At 34.4% G+C, this 24,363-nt stretch overlaps 1 protein-coding gene across 2 annotated transcripts in view; it reads right to left on the bottom strand.

The window, feature by feature from the left end:
* Window positions 1-24,363, bottom strand: part of PARD3B (par-3 family cell polarity regulator beta) — a 1,159,791-nt gene that overhangs the window by 784,671 nt on the left and 350,757 nt on the right. The window lies entirely within an intron of this gene.

Genomic DNA, 24,363 nt, shown 5'->3' with positions numbered 1-24,363 from the left:
ATTCAGCCCTAAGTTTCCAATCTTATGTTTGGCAGAAAGCAGAAACTGCTGGCAGCCTAGTAAGTTAAATTTTTCTTTTCTCAGTGAAGGATGTTTAGAGGAATCTTCTTCTACTTACCTGTAACTCAGCATTTCTCCAAGTCTGGTTATGAACCACATCAAAATCTCCCAGGAGGGGAGGGAAGGCTCCTTAGAAATGCACACTACTAGGTCCCACCCAGGAATCTTTTAAATACGTGGGAATCTTTTTAACATGTTCCTCAAGTTGGTTTCCAGATAAGTGAAATGAACCAAATAAACCAAAAAGACTCATCTCTAATGAGGGTATAGAGCTCCAGACAACTCACGTTAGATAACACCCCCTTGCTTTCACAAATCATATTTGATCAATGTAAAAAGCAGATAATTAATGCCTTTAAAAGGAAAATCAATCAATCAATCAATCAACATCAGGCAGCCTACAGAGTGTGTATCAAAGTGGCCAGGTATAGGCAATAGCCCCACTTAGCCCTTCTAGTGATTAATTATACATTCTATAGACACATGGGTGGATAGTCATATAGTTTGATTCCTGTTGGCTTTTAAATACTGACTGGTAACTGGCAGAGTCACAGCTTCTTCCTGTGGGATCTCCACCATAAACACAGGGCTAGGAAAATTACCCCAATTCAACCGGCCTCACCTCAACTCATCCCAGTGCAAACCATCCCATGTGTTCCACCCCAACACTACAGATTGAGAAACTCTAAATTATGAATGTAAATATACTCCATTAGTGGCCTGCCTGAATCTAGAGTAATTATAGTAACTACAATAAAATAATATCACCTTGAAGCACAGCACAATAAAAACAAAAGTATTTCCAAGCAGTTGCTCAAGTCACAAAGCTTGATCAAGTGGATTTTGAAGGGCAACTCAGAAACTCAGTGTACCTCAGGGCCTTCCTCATCTGGAGTATGGGTGGTGGTGCCTGAGGGAAGACTGGATGATTTCCATGGTTTTCTTCCTAGCTTTGAAATTCCATGACAAAAGCATGACTGTAGCTATTTTATTATTATTATGTATTATTTATTATATACAGAATCCCACTACCAATATTCCACTATTTCCTGGCACTGAGATTGTGGGCAAGTTATCTAATCCCTATTAATCCCAATCTCCCCATTTAAAAAATCCAAATCATAGCAGCATTAAGATCTGCCTAGTGAAACTGTTGTGAAGGTTGAATACAATAAAGTTCTTAAACCATTGAGTATTGTGTTTGGCGCATTACAAATTCTCAATAAATATATTATTTATATATCATCTGATTTAAACTTTTCTCAACAAAATATGCCAGATTCACTGATAGTTAATTATAGTCCTATGCATTTATGGAGCCTAGTTTGGCCAAGGCCATGAAGAGGGATAATTCACTTGAGGAGGGACCCATGCGTCATAGTTCAATAAGCCCATCAGCATCCCAGAAGTGAGTGAGATGTGGAGACTGTTTTTTCACGATTGTCATGCTTTAATGAGCATGACATCTAGAATGTTCTCTCCCAGAGTACTCAGTACTGCAGGCATAACTCCTTCAATCTCTAAGACCTTGGCTGCAAAGATGTCTTACCAGTCCAAGACACCCCCTTCCTCTGTTACACTTTTGATAGCAGAAGGTTTGGTTAGGCAGTTTCAACATTTCAGACATTTCCAGTTTCTCTCATAGTGCCAGTTAAAGATTAACAAAAAATTGGTGGGATTTTTTTTTTTTTTAACAATCAAATAACACCCATTTACAACAGACAAATGTCTGTTAAATACATCCCTGGAACCTAAAAGAAATTATGTGAAACACAGTGGCAAATGTATAAAATGGTCAGGGATTTCCCTTTCATTACTGTTATCAAATTTCAAAATTAAAAAGTCAATAGGGGTACAACATTTATTCAAAGGATGCAAAGCACATGGACCAATGCTCAAAGGTGCATTTTAAAGACCTTCAAACACGTTAAGGTAGACAAAGTTAAAAGAGAATAAAAAGACTATTACAGCCCATTAAGTATGTTGTAATGGTGCTCAGGGATGATGGAGTCATGTTTTGCAAAAAGTTATTTTCACTCATCTCCCTAAGAGGAAATTCAGTACAGTCCGGATGGTCTAAGACAGGAAGATACACAACAATTTCCAGACAATGCAGAAATGTGTTTCATCACCAGTGCAGACCTCAAACACTAATTTGAATGTTCAGAGTGCTAAGAACAATAATAGATAAGAAAGGAGGAACAAACCTTTTTATTTTAAATGCCTAAAGCACTCTGATTTGCCAAGGACAAAACTCAAAATTAGTTATGTCAAAAGTTCAGGCTTTCAAAATTTTCCATTAACTGAAAAATGAGCAAATCCTCTACCAAACGGTGGGGTACCAATATTTTGACTAGAATAAAATGTTTTGTTTTTTTTTTTTTCAAGTCATACATTAGTGCAGATGATCATGCCCTGAATTGGCTATTCATAAAGTAGAGTGATTCTCAAATATCCTACACACAACTCAGTGGAAAACATACCATAAAATCTTCATCACTGATAAAGGTAAAAATGAGATTTCTATTAAAAACTCAAAAGGGAGCTGTGTATTTATTACACCCAATAAAGAAATATATTTTAATTGTGTTGGAAACTAAAATTGATGCTATGCGAAAGAAAGAAAGAAAGGAATGAATGAATGAATGGAAGAAAGAAAGACAAGGGAAGTAAGGAAAGAAAAAACATATGCTAAAAAGGGGAAGAAAAGGTAAAAGAGAGGAGAAGAAAAGAAAGAAAAAGAAGGAAAATAAAGAAGGCCACATATAACACATACCAAGTATCACCCCAATGACCAATCAGTTCATCACGACTATAAAAAATATCCCACAGTAATACTGTTAATCAGACCCACATACAATGATACTCAGTTTGACTGCAATTTAAGTGGGATTTTCCTTGATAAAACTGTTGCCATTACTACTGAGAAATACCATCATCAAAAATAAAAGGAAGCAAGAAAAATAAAGAGAATATCATTTTGAATAAGCAAGAGTTAACAGTAATAAAGACAATCTCATCTCTCCAAGATGAGCAAAACTCAGTAATCAGTAGAAACACAGAACTTCAGAATTCCATCTTTGACTTTTCATTCTTCCCTTAAATTGTAGAATCTCTTTTGAAAAGTTCGTATTTATCCTAGTTAAGCAGCCTCTCCACAAAAGATAACCATAGAGGGCCAGGCTGTCATTTGTTCCTGAATTGAATTACTTCTGAAGATTGCCTCCTACTTGTCTCTTAATGCCCAGCTGGTTTCTTCTCTTCTTTGCGTATCAGGTGGCAAGATTATTCTAACTTTCACTTTCTGTTTAAAGGGTTCTTTACATCCTTAAAAACTACTACATTAAACAACTTCGTGCTGACATTTATTAAATAATTCCAGCATTTACTATTAAAATGGAATGAGCCTTCATAATTGTTTTTCTTAATGTCTTCAAATGATTGTTGTTGATTGCAGTTTTTTTTCCAGTGCTCTACTTCCAGCAATTAAAACAATGGCAGGCACTTCATAACTAGGTGATCAATAATTTTTTGAATGAATATATTAATTATTCAATGATTACCCATATATATGTGTGGATATATGTATATATGTGTATGTTTGTGTTTATATATACATATACACACACGTACACACAGCACATACTCCTATGATTTTGGAAATTTAAGAAAGGGAAGGTAGGAGAGCACACATGTACGAAGCACCCACTATGTGCTCAACTCCATTCTAGCATTTCACCTATTCATACAATCCTCACAATAACTGACAACCAAAGCTCATAGAGAATAAGCAACCAGAATATGGAATCACACAAATGATAGAAATGGATTTTAACTCTCTGCATTTATTTTATTATTAGCACTGTATCATGCTATATCTTGGATTCACTCTTTCTCCAGTGGAAATCAGTAATGATCACCAGTAGAGTGAAATAAAATGATATAGAAAGAGGTTAGAAATGCTGAGCATCTCAAAGAACCTGTGTGGTACACAGCACATCCTGATGGAGCTGAAAATAGTCCAGGTCTGGCACAAGCCCTCACTGAAGCTACACGATGCAGATGAGTGAGCAGACTGCATCTGGTGGGTTTGGGAGACAAACTTTGGCCATTGGCAGGGACTGTCCAGAAAGCAAGGGCTTCATCCTGGTTAAGACTGATGGGGCCATTTAATCCTCATGATAATTCAAAACCAAGGCTCAGAGATTAAGTAACATGAGTGTGGGCGTCAAACAGCTCAAAAATGGTGAAAATGATTCAGTGTGTGTGTGTGTGTCTCAACTACTCAGTGCATTAGAGCAGATGATGGTGACTTAGAGATATAGAAAAAGGCAGAGGTATAAAAATAGAACAGGAAGAAATCTATTTGCTATCAAAAGTTTCCCCAGTGAAAGATTATCAAAATGAAAGGAGCACCTCATGGGAAATCATAAACACAGATGACAGGTTAAATGAACATAATCCACTTAAAATTTGCTTGGAACTCTTAACAGTGAGGATTGGCAAAGTTTGTAATAATGAAGCCCTTACTGATAGTTGGTTTTCACAAAATTCAGCTTTACTTTGCTCTTGTAATGGATGTATTCTAAAAAAGTTTTGCTTAAAGTGAAAAATCTGTGCATGTGGGAAAAGACAATGGCTAATTTAGGGATACTCTCCTTTTTTGTTACAGGCTAACAACTTCTCTTTAAGGCACCACAAATGTCATACTTGTCAACACCTGTACTTCTTCAGATGCACCTTTCTATATCTAAGGACAAAAGGTCATTCTCAACTTACAAATGGCTTGCCTTAAAAAAATTCAATGCAAATCATTGACTTGGAACCCAGAATACATATATCCCCAAAGAAAAAATATAGTATTGTAAATGATGGTTTGATTCCTCAGCCAGAAAAAAAAAAAGATTGTCTAAGTCACAGTGTATCTGTATTAAAATACCATCACGGCTAACAGAATCTTAAAATTTATTCTATGGGAAACAGAGTGAAAACACCAACTCCTAATGAGGGAGTCTCCCACATCCTGATGCCTCAATACGAGCAGGGATTGTGGTGGTCTCAAGCCATAAGGGTGACTATCTATTGGGCAGGTTGGGAAATGTGGTGGAAGGATGGAGACTCAAGTGGAAGCTGAAGTCAAGGTATAGCATTATCTGCATTCATTCATTCAGCAAGCACTTGGCCAGAAGTTGGAGATGTGATGTTGAATCAGGCAGGCCACATATCTCTCCTCCTGGAGTTTACAGACTTCAAATTTATCAAAGGATCAAGTGGTAGAGAAAAAAGAAAAAGAAAAAAGAAGAAATAACTAAGGAGTAGGGGCTCTGGTGTTAGCTGATTTGAGGGCTCTAAGGAGAGGTTCTTGGGGAATACAAGGAAAAGGGTTTCGAGAAATCATGAGTTTAAAAATCATTCACTTTTTCATACAGGAAAAAAAAAAAAACTTCATAGATTTCATCCAGCTGGATCAATTCTCTCATTTCACAAAGAATGAAAACAGACACTGAAAGGCAAAGGAGTCTAGTTGTAAATTTGGAGTAAGAATCAAAATGCTTGATAATCAAACACCTATTAGTATGCCTTCTGGATTTTAATTTCCTTTTATATGGTTTCGAAATAATCAATACCAATTTTTTCCCTCCTTTTTATAAGTTGTATTCTAGAGTGACAGGAAAAGCTTCAGAGATTAGCAAAAGAAAGGATGTTTAAAGCCAACTTGATTATTTTATGGATGAGAAAAGAGAGGTCCCGAGAGCCAAACTGAAGTGACTTGCCTAAATCTAAGGCAGAACGAGGGCTGCCTGGCTTGTGTGACTCATTTCCACCATCACTCTCCATCATCAAAATGAGGGGGAGGAAGAAACAGCACCTCTGGGCAGTAGATATTATGTGTATACTATAAAGGCATATTCCCCTAAGCAGAGATTTTAAATACAATTTCCAACATTTATAGTAACTATTAATAGGTTAAAAGTATATATAACTTAGACTCTCTTTATCTAAAATGACTATATAAAGGAGTTTCTAAATAAGCAACTTTCCAGAAAATTAATGTTTGCTCTCTATGTGTCAAAAGTTTTAGCCTTTTTTTTTTTTTTTTTTTAGTAACATCTAAGTTGTTATGGGATCTCCCTTATGTAAAGCTATCAGCTGTAGCTTTTATCCCCATGTTTCCCTCTTGAAGCCTTTCAATTCCAATCAGATGCTTCTAGTTTTCTATGGACTGAGAAATCAGATCACAAAGACTGACAGAATATTGTGTAAAGTAAGAGTCCATAAGTTCCAAGTGAGGGCTTCCCAAAAGTTAAATAATAAATATAATAGTAATTTTGGTTGCTCAGGGTTAACTCCAGTGACTCCATTCTGAATGTTTCTTTCTTATCTCTTTTGAACTCAGCTCAGTAGCATTTTAAATTATATCCAGAACCTCAATAGTTTTCTGAATAATTGAGATATTGAAAGTCTGGATTTCAGTGAGCTGGGGAAAAATAATTATTAAAAAGATATTTGGAATTGCTCTATTTCAAGTAATATGTTTCAATTTTAAATTTCATTTTAAATATCCTAAATATTTTTAACACTCTTCTTGATATACTAAAATAATTGTTTTAGAACCAAGTTAATCAGTTTAAAGTGTCACTTGTGGATGAACGCTATTAGAGAAAAGTCATGTAGATTAATTAATTCTGGAAACACAAGAGGAATAACAGGGAGAGTTAGTGGGTAGCAACAGGTTAAAAAGCTAAAATGAAAAATTGTAGCAGCCCCCAATGAAATCACTAGGAACTAAATGCCTATTTGTTACAGGTGGCCTTAGCAGCGCCAGAAAACAAATGTGACACACATGGTAACTACTATAACCCCCACATTAATACAGTGACACATTATGTACATCCTTTGCTGATGCAACTTTAAGTCTATATATCATGTCCCAAACTGACTTCACCACACCTACTTCAGCATGCCAAGCATGGCCAAAAGCCATCTTAATTTGAAATATAAGAACCAATCTTAATCCCTACAATGTAAAGCTGCATATTTACTATACAAAATAACAGCAGAGAAATGGAGTGACCAAAAAGATTTTTTGAAACCTCATAAAAAGGTAAAGTAGATTACACTTTTGAAAATAAAGTTTTGATGAGGTATTTTTTTTCAGTAATAAAAGCACAATGAGTGTGTCCGAATGTTCAGTCAGCACAGTTGGTTTAGATGATCTTTAAAGGACTCTTCCAGATGAAACTGTGTTCAAATCACAACAGAGGGAGTACACTTTATGAAACTTAATAACTCCTCTCTTTCCTTTCAGTTAACAATTGAATATCTTTTCCTTTATCAGTCTCCATGCTGCCAAAACGTTTTCTGTATACAAGCTGGCAACACTGGAGGAGTTGACTTCATCTTTCCAACTCTTAGCATTGGTAGCCAAAAGAGTCTTTGTTGCTCAAATAGACCACACCATCTGCCAGCAGTTTCTCCATCCTGTAGTACCATCTGCCAGGCTCTCTGCTTCTGAGTTCAGGCCATGTTGCCTGTATGCTATATTTCAAATTCCTCCTTCACCAGAAGAGAGAGCAAGTACACCAGCACCTTTCTATTTTAACTACTCTTGATAATTGTCCCAAACACCTTCCTAACAGACTGGTTCTGAAGAGGACAAAGAGCTCAACAATTTGAATGGGAACAATTTCTTCTGATTTTTTTTTCTTCCCTGTTGGAATAAGGAGTTAGACAGCTATAGATTGTTAATATAATCAGTCATTAATATAACAAGTTTTTATGGCAATGTTTTCTTTTTCTTTTTGTTTTTTTTTAAAGATATTCTTAATTATAATGAATTATTCTTTGAATAAAGGAGCAAAGAGGAGAAAACAATCCTTATTTCTACATTTAATCCTGATTATTTCAAAAGCAACTTCTGGTACAAATTAATAATTCAGTTGAATGTTATTAACAGTATAATGTTAACTTTATGCTGCACTGCACTGCACTGTTCATTCTAATCTACTTAAAATTCCTGACTTTAAAGTAGAAACAACAAGGGCTGCATAACAGTCTCTTAACTAGGTTAAGCCTAAAGAGTTCCATTAATATCCTCCCTAAGGCCACCAGGAAATTCCTCAAAGCAAGAGAATTTCAGGGTTTGTTGTGGATTATGACAAGGGTTTTTCTTTCTAGGTTTGTTACTGCTGGGAATTTATCTAATGTCTCCATTACTGCCCAGGCTTCAGAGAGAGACCCTTTTATTCCCAACCACTCATTAGAAATCCTAGGATAACTACTTTGAAATTTGGGTGGCTTTGGTATCCCAGTACCAAAATTAAATTATCATGTAAGTGAATGTCAGAAATCAACTTCAGCCATAAGAAAACATATCATTCTACCCACATGCCAAAAAATATAAATATTTTAAGCCACAATATCTGAGGTTCTGCAATCTTTACAAACAGATGGTAATGTTCTCAAAAGGCATGCTTGGTCTTGATAAATGGTGGCGGGTGCTCTTGTTGCATTAACCTTCACATTTCTTTTAAATCTTTTAGTTCATAAACCACAGATCTTGATGTTGGGGCATATGGATATTCTCATCAATTTCTATATTGCTGTATCTTTAAACTTCATTGTTAAATTTTGTACTCCTAAAGAGTATTTATATCTTTTCCACTCTAAAATGTACTAAACAGTTTCTAGTTTTGCTTTCCCAAGTTTCTATTTGCAGATCAGTATATACTTGTTGTAATTGAATACTTATGAATATTACTAAGCAAAGTCTCACAATTACTATTATCCATATTCTGTTTACCTCATAAAAGAAAAAGGAATTAGCTATTAAAGTTTGCTCTTTAAGGTATTCCAATTCACTAAAATGGAGCGGAAAAGTTCTTAAGGATTTTCAGCTTTCTTCAAACACTAGGAAAAAACCACACTGAGTATTAGAAAAATGGGAATGGTTAAAAGCAGTAAATATTCTGAAATATAAGGTTGTTTTCAAAAATTCCAATTGATATCATTAAAAATGTTATGTTTTAAAACTAGGTAGTACTGTCTGCTACTTGAAATTAAAAGATATTTTGCCACATGATGAAAACTAAGAGGTTAATAAGATGGTTTAAATAAGTTATTTGATAAAATGATAAAATACTTCCCATAACTTTAAAGCTAATATGCTAGTGGGTCCATTTATAACTGAATGTAAGTTAGTAGCTATGAAGACAGATGAACTCCACTGGGGGTTACAATGAAAGACAAATCCAGGATATCAAGTGCTCAGAGCCATCCCTCCACTCAGATGATTAAAGATCTGTTGGAGGGTATGATTCATAAAGTCACCAGCAGCTTGAGAGACTGGTATAGATAACCTTCATTCTCAGCACTAAGATTATATTTTATGAGGAGGTGGCTCTTCCCTAAAATGGGTGGTGCAAATTAAAGAACTGGTGAAGAAAGCTGTACCTTCATGAATTTTGTCTAAAGAAAGTTGGAGAAAGATGCTGAAAGTTCAAAGGTATTGATTTGCTGCATTGTAACAGTAATGGAAAAAAGGACAATATTTTGAGTTTTGCTGACTGTTTAGCAATAACTGATAATGAGTAGGATATTTCTGAAAAAATGTAAAAGGAAGGAGGAATTAAAGAGGGGGTGCAGATTGCCAAAGAAAGACATGTGATTACACCTCCATGGATATCACACAGTTTGATATACATTTGTCTGGGCCTTAGATTTTAAAAATCTACGTGCTTTTTTGATAAAGAGACCAAAATTCCCTCAGTGAAGGTGATATAAGAGGTCTTTTTAAAAAATAATAGAATAGCCCCGTTCAGGAGACATTCAGCCCTGTGTCCCAAGCACGTCAATCACTCTCAATCATTCTGAAAGCCGTTGACTGTTTGCTATGCAATCAACATTACACTTTCACTGTGGAACACTCTCCTAAGTGCACTTTCCACCTGTCCTTGGTGGAAAAAATGGCTTCATCTTCAGAGTCCTCGAGAACTTCCCATTGCAAACTCATACTTTCTGCTTCATTGTCTTTCATCAGATCAGCCGGGCTGCCTTGTCTGCCTTACTCCCCCCGCCCCGATTCCAAACAAGATGCCTTCAATTTTGTCAGGAAAATTCATGAGGCATCCTTCTTCCAACTGCATACTTAGTATAGAAAATATTCTTATCACTTCTGCCTCACCAATCCATCTTTCTTATTGCATCAAAGAAACTCCACTACAAAAATGTGTATTTTATTAGTGACAGAACAATATTCAACAGTCCCCATTCCATCTCAATTAAAGAAATTTTAGCTCAGTTAGTGAACCTTTAAAACTGAAATAAGCACTTAAAATGGAATAATTAGAACCGCTTTTATAATTAAGAAACAAGACACTCTGGAGCATTGCATTTCTCCAGAATTATTGTATGTCTCAAGTACATTAAGACAGCGACCAGAGGCAGAGTGCCTAAGCCTCTTGGGAAATACACTAATCCCCAGAAATCAACTGACTAAAGCAGCTTGCTTCTGTATGGATTTTTTTCAGCATTTAAATATCAACTCTGATGAATTTCTTGCCTAATGTTTATCACATTACTCCAATTTGCATCTGGAAAAAATATGACTATCCTCTTTTTTAGTATGGGCACTTAAAATATTGGACAAAGGCATTACAAGTCACCATAAGCTTTATTAGAAAAATTACCTTTCTTTGTTATCCTAATAAGTTGTAACAAACCTTCAAAAGAACCTTACCTAAATGTATAATATGTATATTCCTGTGCTGGGAGTGAAAAATGACAGTCTTTTTGTAGAGTAGTTAGGGAGCAGCCTTCAAACCCAAAATATGCATAACTTTGATCCAACATTCAAATGATAGTTACCTATCCTGGAGAAAACTTGCATATGTGTATGCAAAGGTAGCTATGTGCACTACATAATTTTAGTAGCTAAAAAACAACAATGGTCATTAATGATCACCAATGAGAAAGGTTTTAATATATTATTGTTACACTGTGAACTACTAGATAGTAGTTAAAAATGGTATTCAGACTTCACATGCCAGATAATGTTTCTTATTCCATTGCCACCAATTTATCTTCTATTACTGGAAATGAAAGGAGGAAATTACAGAACTAGACACATTGTGGTCATTCCTTTGTTATAAAGTGTACTACATGTTTTATAGTTTAGTCATATTTTAAACTTGTTTCTTTTATTGTGGAACACATACACCAAAGACTACATATTAAATATACGTACAGTTTCAATAATAAAATAAACATTACTGTGTAGTGACCACACAGATTAAGGAACAGACCATTGCCACACATTTAAACAATATATTTATATGGGTTTCTTCGGGGAAATTTATAATAGCTATTTTTCTGCAACTTGCCATCTTCACTTACCATTATGTTTTTAATTCATCCATGTTGATAAGTGTAGCTGATGCTCACCCGTCTTTACCCATGTAGTAGCTTTCAAATAATTGTTACTGGAACAACCATAATAGGTTTTATGTTGTAACTCAGTACACACACATGCACACACACACATAACACACAAAATTGAAACTAAAGTTTCACTAAACAATATTTATATTTTCTATTAATCAAGAACTCTGGTATTTTTTAGTTCATCTTGCTTTATCTAAAAACAAATGGATGTGACCTGGTAGACTGATTTCATAACTCAGCTACTATATAATATTTAATTTTAAGAACACATTAAAATAGATGTCTCCAGGTCCTCATATACTACTTCCTTCTAGAAATGGAATTGCATAATCTTACGGTGTGTGCTGCTTCAGCTTTTGTCGGTATCACTAAGCTATTTTCCAAAGTGTTTGGTGACAATATACACCCCCAACATCTAGATGAAAGAGTCCCCACAGCTCCATTCTCTCACAATCATATTTGTCCAACTTCTTATGGGTATGAAATAATATCTCCTAATTATTTCATTTGCATTTTTTCTAATTTTCAGGAAGGTTAAGCATTTTCCTATATTTATGAGCCATTTCCATTTTCCATGATACATATTTATGATTTTGGCACACTTTTCTTTTGATTTGAAGGATTTTCTTAATGATTCATAAGCATTTTTTTCTTATGTTCTGAATATTAATCCATTTTCAGTGTTGCAAATGTCTTCTTCGTGTTTGAGACTTGTTATTCTATTCTTCTGTAGTATGTTTCGATGAGGAATGTGTCACAATTTTAAAGTAAGTGAATTTGTCAATTTTTTTATTCATGAATTGTTCTTTTTAAAATCTTAAGAAACCTTTCTTGCCTCAAGGCCCAAGATATTAAATTAACACTTTAATGTACCTGGAATTGATTGAAAATTATGTGTGTTAGAAATCTAATATTATATTCTTCCTTGTGGATAGCCAGTTATTCTAGAAATATTTAATGAAAAATTCACCCTTTCCCCACTGATCTAATATGTCATAAATGGCAGGGGTCTGTTTCTGAGCCCTCTATTTTGTTTATCAGCTAATTAGTCGATATAGCTTTAAAATTCTTCTTTTATTCTTCCATTCAACACATATTTATTGATTGCCAAGCACTTTTCTGAGGTGTTTTGGATAACTCAGGGGAAAAATAATCCCTGCTCTGTGGAGCATATGTTCTAATAGAGACAGACAGACATATAAACAAAAAATATTTTAAAAGTTAATTTTATAGCATGTTAAAAGATGATAAATCCTCTTCTTCCACTCCCCCCCACTCCATCTCCAACCTTGAAACAGGGAAATTAAATCTGAAGATTGGGGAGTAGAGCTGGTTGGGGTGAGGGTTGCAATAGGGCAGTCTTGTCACTATCTGGTAGGGCAGATCACCCCACTTGTTTTTCTTCAAGAGTGTACCTGTTTATTCTTGGCCATTTGATTTTCCAGAGAAATTTCATAGTTACTTTGTCTAGATCCATGAAAAATCAATTAGATATTTAAATATGCATAATTAGCAAAGTCTTAAATAGTAAATATTCCTTTTGTGTGCCCTCTAGAAAGCTCTATTTCTCTTCTGCTTTTGGAAGTTAGTGTCAATAGATACAGGGTTTTAGGTTGATAGTTACTTTCAGCACATTGAAAATTCTGGCTTCTATGGTTGCTCCCAAAATGCTGGCTGTTGGTCTAGTTACCATTTATTCTTAGGTGATCTGTTTGCTTCTATTTTTGAGGACTTCTCTTTTTTTTTGTCTTAAGTTTCACTATGATGTATCTAGATGTGAGTTACTTTTTTGTCGTTGAGATGTATTGGATATGAAGAGTTATAACTTTTGGCAATTCTTGAAAATTTATAGTTTCCCGTTTAAATATTTCCTCTTCACTATTACTTTGTCTTTTTAGAACTCTGATTATATGTTAGACCATCAGCCTCTATTCCTCATGGCTCAATCTCATATCCTTATGTATTTACCTTCTCTGGGCTGCATCTGGAATATCTCTTCAGATTTTATTTCTATTCCATTAATTTTTTTCTTCAGCAATATCTAATATGTTGTTTTACATGTACATAGTATATTTTATTTCGATTATTGTATTTTTCCCTTTGTTGTATTTCAGACCAGCTTGTTCACATTTATGGGTTTATGATTTTTTAAGCTTTCTTTTTATTTCTTTAAAATATTAAACCCAGTTACTTTATATCCTCAGCTTAACATTCTAATATGTGGTGCCTTTTAGATGTGGTTCTGTTGTCTACTGTTTTTGCAGTCTCACTCATCTTGCCTTTATTTTATTTTAATTTTTTTTAAAACGCATGTTCTTTGGAACTCTGTGGGAATTATTTGAGATTTGTGTCATTGCTGTTTTTTGCCAGCCATGTGGGGGCAGTACTACTACCCAGAATCATTTTAAACTAAATTCTCAGCTTCAGGTTTTCAGAATTCAGGAGGCACTAATTGAGATGAATCATTTTAAACTAAATTCTCAGCTTCAGGTTATCAGAGTTCAGGAGGCACTAATTGAGATGTGCTTTCCCCCACTTCACCTGTTGCCAGTGCAAGACAAGTCCCATTGCTGTTCCCTTCCGTGTGTGGGTTTGCTTTTCAATCACTACTGCACTGAAGGTATAGCTTTTTGTGAATGTTTACTATAAATGCTTTACTTAGACATTCTCCAAGGATTGTGTCCTTCTTTCTTCAAAGGATTTCACTGTGTGCAAATGAATAGTCAAGGTCACTAAATTTTGTCAGATTTTCTCAGAATAAAAACTGGTTTAGTCTTACTAACTTTTGTATTTGATTCATAACTTTCATTTTTTTAAATTGAAAAATGTTATCTAGAAGTGTTAGCTTTTTCTCATTTAGAGTTTAATCTATCTTACTAGAAGTTGATGTTTTAAGCTCATTTACAATTTTTAAGATTAATTTGTAAGGTTCTTTTTAAAGTGAGTGTTAAGATTCTTTAAGGTTATTTTCTAATCTGTTTTTCTCATGATTGTATCACTTCAGTTCTTTGATTTAGAGGTTATTTGGGCATATAAATTGACTTTGTGAGATCTTGCAGTACATAATTTTAGGGAGAGAAAACAGTCACAAATGAGATACAGTGGCTATTTGAAAAAGACATCCACTGAGATTTAAGAGTCAAATTTGGGTCTATTAACCTTTACAGAATAATTAGAATGCTGTCATTTTTCAGGCAGATAGAAAAATGAATTCTCAGTAGGATGTCCACAGGACACTCAGAATCTACTGAGAATTATGATTATGTCTAATTCATAAATTACTTTATGCATATTCTTTAAAAATAGAAACTCCTTAGGTAAATATATTTGTAATTAAGACTTCTAAACTCAGCCACTCTGCTTTGCTGTTTCAGCATATGACTAGGCTTCATACTGACCTCCTTGCTACCTTTTAAATGAGTGCACTTTGAGATTCTGAGTTTTAACTAATATGAGAAGCACGTTGGCATTTAGGGAATAGTGAAGTGCTGACATCTTTGTAATCTAACTTCTGAAACTTTTCATGAAATTTCAATGTTACTACAATGTTATCATCCCAAAACATGAATTACTCCAAAAAAAAAAAAAAAACAAAACTTTTAAAAGAATTTATTTCTACATATTAGGCCTTCATAGGCATCTGAATAATGATACACTAGTGCCACAGATTAATGGCATTACTTAGCATTTATAAGAATGGGACAAACCTCAGAAGAAAAAAAACAGTTTTTAAAACACTCTTCTGTTTTTCAACATACCTGACATTATATACCTGATTATTGCTAGGAACTCTGTTTAAATTAGAACTTTTAAAAAATGGCTGGCCTAAGTAATCATCAAAAACGGGGAGTTAAGTGGGTATTTTATTTTCTAGAAAGATAAGAAAATTATCATTTCATGTTTCTGGAAATAGTGATGATTTTTGGTAATGGACAAATTGAAAATTAAGGCATAATAAATGAAATAAATTGGTATTTATCTTTCTAATAACTGAATGTTTAACAAATAGTAATATATATATATATATATCCGTGCTTATGTCCACACATATATACAACTCTTTTTGAGCTGGCACATATTAGATCAGGTCTCAAACGGTAGTTAATCAGGTTAAACAATTTTGTTGGTTTGCCTTGGCAAAATTCCTATATTTGGTGCTTGCAGATTTGCTACTTGAAGCTTAATTTATGTTTTGTCTCTGTGTTTTGCTCCATCGAAAACACTATGTGATATGAAATCTGGTAAAGTGATATTCCTGTTTTGTTACATTTTTCTGATTTTCCTACTAAATAAATATAATATGGGAAAAGGACCATCTTACTGATTTCACTCTTCCAGTAGAAAAGAAGTCATTGAAACTACTGTCTCTTTGATATTTTGCAGAAAGGAATTTTTCTGAGATTTTTCTAATTTGCTATGAATAGGGGTGATAGATTTTTGAGAAGTGAATCTGGGTGAACTGCCTTAATCCGTTAAAGTGTGGACATGCATACATGATTAATGAGGTGCATGTGATAAAAGCATGTAAAAGTCTGGTGAAGTTGCTGCATTTGGTGATCCTGGCTCAGCAGGAAGTTTCTGTTATAAATGCTGTGTCACGAGCACATTGTATTTGTTTAATTCCAGTGGGCTAGTGCTGAGGAGGTTCCCAGAGACCCTGACTCCTACTTGAGGGATTTTCTCTTTTATCTTCATCATCTGAACTACTACTCACCAAATGCTGAAGTATCTGCATTTGCATACATGGTGAGCTAGGGCAGGGACTGTGCTTAACGCATATTGTATGTTTTTTTCATAACGTCTTACGGAGCTCCACACATGGTATATGCTATCTATGTATTGGTAGCTTGACTATTATGATTGTCTGGCAAGTTGCACTGAGTGCTGTACAAGGAATCATCTCGTAAAGTAAGAGAAATGGACAAAAGCACTATTGGACTCCTCACTTCTCCACTAAATATTTTAATTGGGATTGTATTTGATTTCTAGATTGTGCTTCTTTTTCTGGTAGGAATTTTCCTTAGAGTGGGAGAAATGTTCCTATAGGTCAGAAAACTTTGCATAATGTTCCCAAATGCAATTATCAGTGATGCAAGCCATTAGAAAACAGAGCACAGTGGCTTACCATCGTCATTGTGCTCCCACACCAGCATGAGAAAGCCAACACTAGATATGATCAATCCCCATAAATTCTGCCAATCTTAAGAAAGCATTTTGTTTTAATTTCCAATTCTAGGATAGATAGGGAGAATGAGAATTTTGGCATATGTTTGTTATTCCTTTCTTCTATAAATTTACTATTTAAAGCCTTTTTATTCTTTCCTCTTCTCTTTTCAGTCATTACCATTTTGGTTGATAGTAACTTTTTCATATCCTAAATATTAATCCTCTAACATTTAAATATGTTGCAGGTGTTCTTTCCCACTCTATCACTTGTCTTTTAACTATGTATGATGTTTTATCACATACATGTTTTCCACTTTTATATAGGCATGTATGTCAAACCCTTTTGTAGGTGAAGAGGATGATAAAATACTAAAAATATTGCTCAAATCAATTGTCTATGAATATAGATTGGAGAAAAAAAGTTTTGTTTTTTTTTAAAAAAAAAAAAAACAGCAAACCTGCAGAAGGCGTTTGAGACTGATATGCATTTGTAATGGTTGCAGATTTATGACACATGCAACAAGAAGGTTGAAACTTGAGGAAATTATGTTGAGAGAAATAAGCCAGAAACAAAAGGAGAAATACTGTATGGTCTCACTAATATGAACTAACTATAATGTGCAAACTCTGAGAGCAGAAGTTCAGAACACAGGTTATCAGGAGATAGAATGAGGGTAGAGATTGGGCATTTGAAGTCGAAGTAGAGAATGTTTAACAAAATTGTAAAGATTCAGGAATGGATACCATAATACTGTGTGATGGCAGCACAATACTGTAAGTATAATGAACAGGCTGAGGGTGAGTATTGTTGAAAGAGGAAGGCTTGGGGCATATACAACACCAGAAGGAAAGATAGAGGATAAAAACATTGTAATATTCTTTCACTAGGTATAATAAAGGCAAAATACCAAAGCTAAATGTCAGTAAAAGGGGGATATAAGAAAGGGGTATGGGATTTTTGTTGTTGTTGTGCCTCTCTTTTTTTTCTTCTTCTTTCTCTTTTTCTTTCTTTGTGGAAGAAATGAAATGTTCACATAACAGACTGTGGTGACAAATGCAAAACTATGTGATTATACTGGGAGCTACTGATAGTTCACTTAGGAGGGATTGTATGGCATGTGAATACAACTGTTTAAAAAATAAACAGAAAGACACAAGTGCTGCAGAAGATGTGAAGAGAGACATATACCTATTAACTGTGAGTAGGGAAGTAGAATGGTGCAGCCCCTCTGGAGCAGTGTGATGGTTCCACAGAAGGCTACGTATAGGGTTTGCCATATGGTCCTGCAACCCCATTATTAGGAATATACTCAGAAGAACGAAAAGCAGGGACAAGAATAGACATTTACACACTGGTGTTTATGGTGGCATTGTTCACAATTGCCAATGGATGGAGGTGGCCTAAAGGTACATCAACTGATAAACGGAAGGTTGATCCGTAGTACACACATATGACAGAATATTGTGCAGCTTCAGAAAGGAATGAAGTTGTGAGGTACTGAACCAGGTGAATGAACCTTGAGGACATTGTGTTGACTGAAATAAGCCAGAAGTGAAAGGGCAAAAAGCGTATGTTCTCACTAATACAAACTAACTATAATGAGCAAACTCTGAGAATTGAATTTGAAACCATAGGTTAACAGGAGATAGAAAGTGGGCAGGGATTGGGCAATAGATGATTAAGGAGTACAGAATGTTCAATAAACCTCATTGTAAAGGTTCCTAGATTCTAAGCTCTTATAGCAGTCACATCTATTCATGAGTTAAGTGTTTTTTCTAAATTCTGAGATGCTGTACTCTTTGTGTATAACCTGGTAGTTCCCTGGAACTTTGGGTATCTGTGTGATACCCGAGACTCAGAGTTAGAGTCTGCAGCTCTGAAAGTCAGCATTACTCCAAACAGAAACTACTAAAGTAGGTGGAAAAGAGATCAGACTTCAATTAGAGATATGAATAAAGCAGATCTGATTAGGACTACGGTAAATCAGAATACAGGGTAAAGGATGATATTGTCTATATCTTAAAACCTCAACTTCTACATGAGACCAAAGGAAGAGATATTCATTTTGTCCAAAATTTAGATTTTCTATAGCACACTATATAATCTAACCTTTCTGGTAAGTGTATTTATACAACGTAATTACATGGAACCCAGAATAGGGAATGAGATCTTGTTACTTGACACAGGTTAATGTAATGCCGTAACATATTCCTGAGTATTTGGGGCAGAAAATAAGAAAGTATTTAAAAAGTCCCCTTGAGGGATTGGAGAAAAATGTGGAATTATTAAAATCCTCCCCCCAATCCCCCCTGGGGAATTCTTGATATTCTCTCAAATACTAGGGACTTCCAATTTAATAAGCCAACCTCTTGATCTTGAGGCTTCCTCTTATGAAACTTATTTCTGTAATGGTAAAACTAGCCACTTATAATTATGCCTAAGAGTCACCGCCAGAAAGCCTCTTTTGTTGCTCAGATGTAGCCTCTTTCTCTAAGTCAACTCTGCAAATAAACTCACTACTCTCCCTGCTATGTGGGACAGGATTCCCAGGGATGATCTGGGCCCTGGCATCATGAGATTAAAAATGGCTTCTTGGCCAAAAGGAGGAAAAGAAATGAAACAAAATTAAGTTTCACTGACTAAGAAATTTCAAATCAAGTTGAGAGGTCATTCTGGAGGTTACTCTTATGCAAGCTTCAACCAGATTTGCAAATTGCCACAGTATGTCAAGTCCCAATGAAAAGTATTTCTGAAAACCCTAAGGCATATCCTGGGCTCATCTAAAACTCTATAAATGTATTACTTAGTTTATTTTTTTCATAAATTTAAGGTCTCCAGATTGTTCTTATTCCAGATAAGCCCTAAAACCCAGAGGTACCAGGCTCTCCAAGAACATCAACCATCCTCTATCCCATAAGTTTGACACTCCTTTCCAGCATGAAGAACCTAAAATGGTCATTGCCCAGATAACCCTGAAGATTGAGAGAATGATCAAATGAGAGGGAAGAGGTGTAACTGAGAAATTAGGATCTGAAAAATGATTATGACTACTAACTCATTAAACAGATATTTCTTTTTAGTTTCTAGTGTATCAGAATAGCCTGAAGGAAATACTTGAAATTCTTGAACTGTAATCCAGTAGACTTGATCTTTGATAATGATTGTATAACTATATAGCTTTTATCATGTGACCATGTGACTGTAAAGCCTTGTGACTGATGCTCCCTTTATCCAATGTATAAGTAGATGAGTAATAAAATAAAGATATGTATAAAAAATAATACTAGGTCAGAAATATGGGGGAAAAACACCCCTGTGTAAACTATGGACAATAGTAATAGTACCACCTTAATAATTTGCCATCAATTGTAACAAATTTAACTACTGTTAAAAAAATAAAAAAAAAAGTATTACAAAAAAAAGTGTTATCAATTGTAACAAATTTTCCACACCAATGCAAGTGTTGGTGGTGGGGTGGTGTATGGGAATCCTGTATTTTTTTTCATGATTGTTCTATAAACCCACAACATCTCTAATAAAAAATAAAAAAAAAAAAAAGAGCAAACCTGTAGAAGGAGCTTGAAAACTGATATGTATGTGTGATGGTTACAGATGTATGAGAAATAAAATCAGGGGAAATCAGAATCTATTCACTTGTAACCTATATAAAAGAGAGGGTCTTCAATGCAATGTTCTCAGAATTGAATGAAATCAGCCATACTCCTATATTCCACAAAATAGTAATCAGATTTAATATATATGTGCAATCATTAGACATTCTGCTTTTCATGTATTATAAAGCATAAACTAGTACCATTAATATGTTAAAAAGGGATTTTACTGCTATCCCTTACAGAACTAACAATGCTATTTTTAGTATATGAATGACATCTCAATTAAAATATAATTCCAGTTGGTATTTTCTGATTTCTATAACAAAGCTTATCATAAAAAAATTTTTCTAAGCATTGTGAATAATAAAGTATACCCATCTAAAGCTAAGATTTTCCACATGAAGAAGTGTTCATGACAGAAAGTTAAATCTGAAATTATCATAAGATACAGCTTTACATAACCTGGCTATTTTAATCATCACAGTTTCCTTTAAGCCAGCAAGAATGTTGTATAACATAAAAGATTACACATACCTTTTATGCTTCTAGTTTATTCTCTTTGAGGGTAACATTAACACCTGTCAGATTATACTCTATTACATTCTCCTAAATTGACTTTTAATTCAACCCATGCTTCTATTTCCAACTCTCATTTAGCTAGAGATAATCCTTAGGATGCACAATATATTTTCAGGAGTTTATAGCACAAAAATCTTGGATCTCTTCTCCCCCAAATAATTTGACCTAGTAGTATAGGTTAACAGGGGTTGCAGATAGAGAGCAAACCGTACTAAAACCACAAACATAAAATAACCTTGTCATATTTTTAAATACACCCAGAAGGGGAAATAATATTAAGCATATTAATAAATTTCAAATAAAATGAAACAACATACTTGTTCAAGTTCTTTTAGGAAACAAATATTTATGAAATTTTTATTTCACAAAAACTTAGGTTGATTTGGGCAAAAAGAAGGGACCTATAACTCAGAAGAAATAATGTCTTCTCATGTTTCAACAAATACTATTATCTTATGCAAGATACTATTCAAGACTGTGTTTAATGTAAAAATATATAACAGATAGCCTCTACCAACAAGTTACAAGTTACTACCAAAGTTTTTACTTGAATTGAGTATATTTAATATCACACATGTATAAAATGACATCCCAGTGAGAATATTTTTTCATATTTTAAAAGTTGAATTTCCACATAAATTTTTAAAAATTCAATTAAATTAAAAATTGATTCTAGCATTTTTACCATCTCCTAAATACTATTAATCAATTTTAGATGGTTATATCTCAATGGCTCAGAATGAATCTCATAATTTCTTTTCTACCTGTTTGACAGTCCTAAAATTATTTATTCCCTTGGAGTAAATGGGTGAACAATTTTCTTGGAAATCATTAAGTGACTTTTATATAGAATTAATAATTAAATAATTCTTTTATCAAAATTTGGATAAAAGTAAGCACAATGAGTACCTGTATTGGAAAAGTAACCATTTTCTTTCCGAGTACCTGTATTGGAAAAGTAACCATTTTCTTTCCAACAGGCTCATTTGAGATCAGGTGAGATAATGTTGATAACATTTTAACAAATTTTATGGCAACTAGTTGCTGTTTACTAAATAGTAGTTTTCTATCTCCTCTCTGCTAATTTGCTAAAATCATTCCACAGAGCTTCAGCTGTTTCATCACATGTGCCTTACCATTATTTATTCACAAAATTGCTACAATTTTGTATCAGTGCTGCCTGATAATGGAGGCTGTCAGGTCAGAATATAATTTTGGAGATCCATGATATAAAAACATGAAGAACCTTCAGAGCCTTTGAATAACATAAGTGAATGAAAAAGTAAGAGTCTTTGGAAATTAGCCCAAAAACTGTTGTGCTACAAAGACAAAGTTTGGTCCCCCTGGGATCAGGAACAAGACAAGGATGTCCACTTTCACCACTGCTATTCAATACTGTACTGAAAGTCCATGCCAGAGCAATTAGGCAAGAAAAATAAATAAATGTCATCCAAATCAGAAAGGAGGAAGTGAAACTCACTTTATTCTCAGATGGCATGGCCTTAATAAAGAAGATCCGAAAAAGAAAAGAAAAGAAAAGGAAAAGGAAAAATCCACAATTCACAAGAAAACCACTAGAGGTGATAAACAAATTTATAAAAAGTTGCTGGCTACAAGGTTAGCATTCAAAAATCAGATGTGTTTCTATACACCACTATGGGGGGTTGAAGCTGTATGTACCCCAGAAAGACAGGTTCTTAAATTTAATTCATTCCTGTAGGTATGGACCCATTATAAGTAGGACCTTTCCATGAGGTTACTTCAGTTAAGGTGTGGCCCAGGGTGGGACTTAATCCTCTTACTGAAATCCTTTATAAGAGAATGAAATTCAGATAAAGAGAGAAAACTATGGAAGCAAGAAGCTGAAAGCAAGAAAATCCATAACAGAAAGGAGAGACCAGCAGATGCCACCATGTGCCTTGCCATATAGCAGAGGAGCCAAGATCACTGACAGCCAGTCTTCAGGAAGAAAGCATTGCCTTGAATATGCTTTGTTTGGACATTCTCACAGCCTCAAATGTAAGCTAATAAATTCCCATTGTTTAAATCCAACCCATTTCATGGTATCTGCTTTCAGTAGCCTAGGAAACTAAAACAGCCACCAAAGAATATTTGAACTGGAAATAATAACAAAACAAAAAACAATCCCATTCACAATAGCTCAAAAAAATGATAAAATACCTAGGAATAAATGTAAGGACTTAAAGGACTTGTAAACTGAAAATATAAAACATTGTTGAAAGAAATAAAAGAAGACCTAAATAAATTGCAAGACATCCCAAGTTCATAGATAGGAATTCTTAAAATTATTAAGATGTCAACATTACCCAAAGCTTCTATAGATACACAGTGCAATATTTATCGAATTCTCAGTAGTCATTTGTGCAGAAATGGTAAATCCAATCCTCAAGTTCACAAGGAATTGCAAGGGGCCCCAAAGAGCCAAATCAAAAAGCAAAGAAAGAACCAAGTTGGACAGCTGACATCTTCCAATTACAAAACTTACTACAAAGCCACAATATTCAAACAGTAGCATGCATAAGGATAGACATACAGATCAACAGGACAGAACTGAAAGCCCAGAAATAAATCCACACATCTATGGACAGCTGATTTTTGACAAAGCTGTCAAGTACATTAACTGGGGAAAAAACAATCTCTTCAAAATATGGTGTTGGTAAAATTGGATACCCACATGCAAAAGAATGAAGTTACACCCCTAACTCACACCATATTTAAAATTAACAATAAATGGGCCAAGAACCTCAACATCAGAACTGAAACCATAAATTCCAGAGGAAAACATAGGAGGGAAACTTCATAACCTTGGATTTGGTGGTGATTTCTTGGCTATGACAACAAAAGCATGAGCAACAAAAGAAAAAGTAACTAAGATAAACATCAAAATTTAAAACTTTTGTACACCAAAGGACAGTATCAAGAAAGTGAAAAGACAACATAAAGAATGGGAGAAAATAGTTGCAAACCAAGTATCTGATAAGGGTTTAACATCCAGAATATATATAAAAAAACCACTGCAACTCAACAAAAATATCAAATAATTAAATTTGGGCAAAGGAGTTTAATAGACATTTCTCCAAGTGAGATATACAATTGACCAATAAGCACATGAAAAGATGCTCAACATTATTGGTCAGAGAAATGCAAATCAAAACCACTTCACACCCACTAGGATGGCTATAATTAAAAAACAACAACAACAATAAAAAAGAAAGTAATACTTGCTGGTGAGGTTGTGGAGAAATAGGAACCCTTGTATGTTGTTGGTGGCACTGTAGAATGGTGGTACAGCTACTATGGGTATCTTTGGCAAATTCCTCAGAAAACTGAAAATAGAATTACCCCATGTCCCGGTAATCCCACTTTTTTGTGTATACCCCCCAAAAAATTGAAAGCAGGTGCTCAAACAGATATTTGCACACAAATGTTTATAGCAGCATTATTCACAATAGCCATAAGGTGGAAGCAACCCAAGTGTTA

This window comes from Choloepus didactylus, chromosome 9 (genome assembly GCF_015220235.1).
Source record: "Choloepus didactylus isolate mChoDid1 chromosome 9, mChoDid1.pri, whole genome shotgun sequence".
Classification (NCBI taxonomy): domain Eukaryota; kingdom Metazoa; phylum Chordata; class Mammalia; order Pilosa; family Megalonychidae; genus Choloepus; species Choloepus didactylus.
Note: the sequence above shows the minus strand (reverse complement) of the source record. Positions and strands in the feature narration are given on the sequence as shown.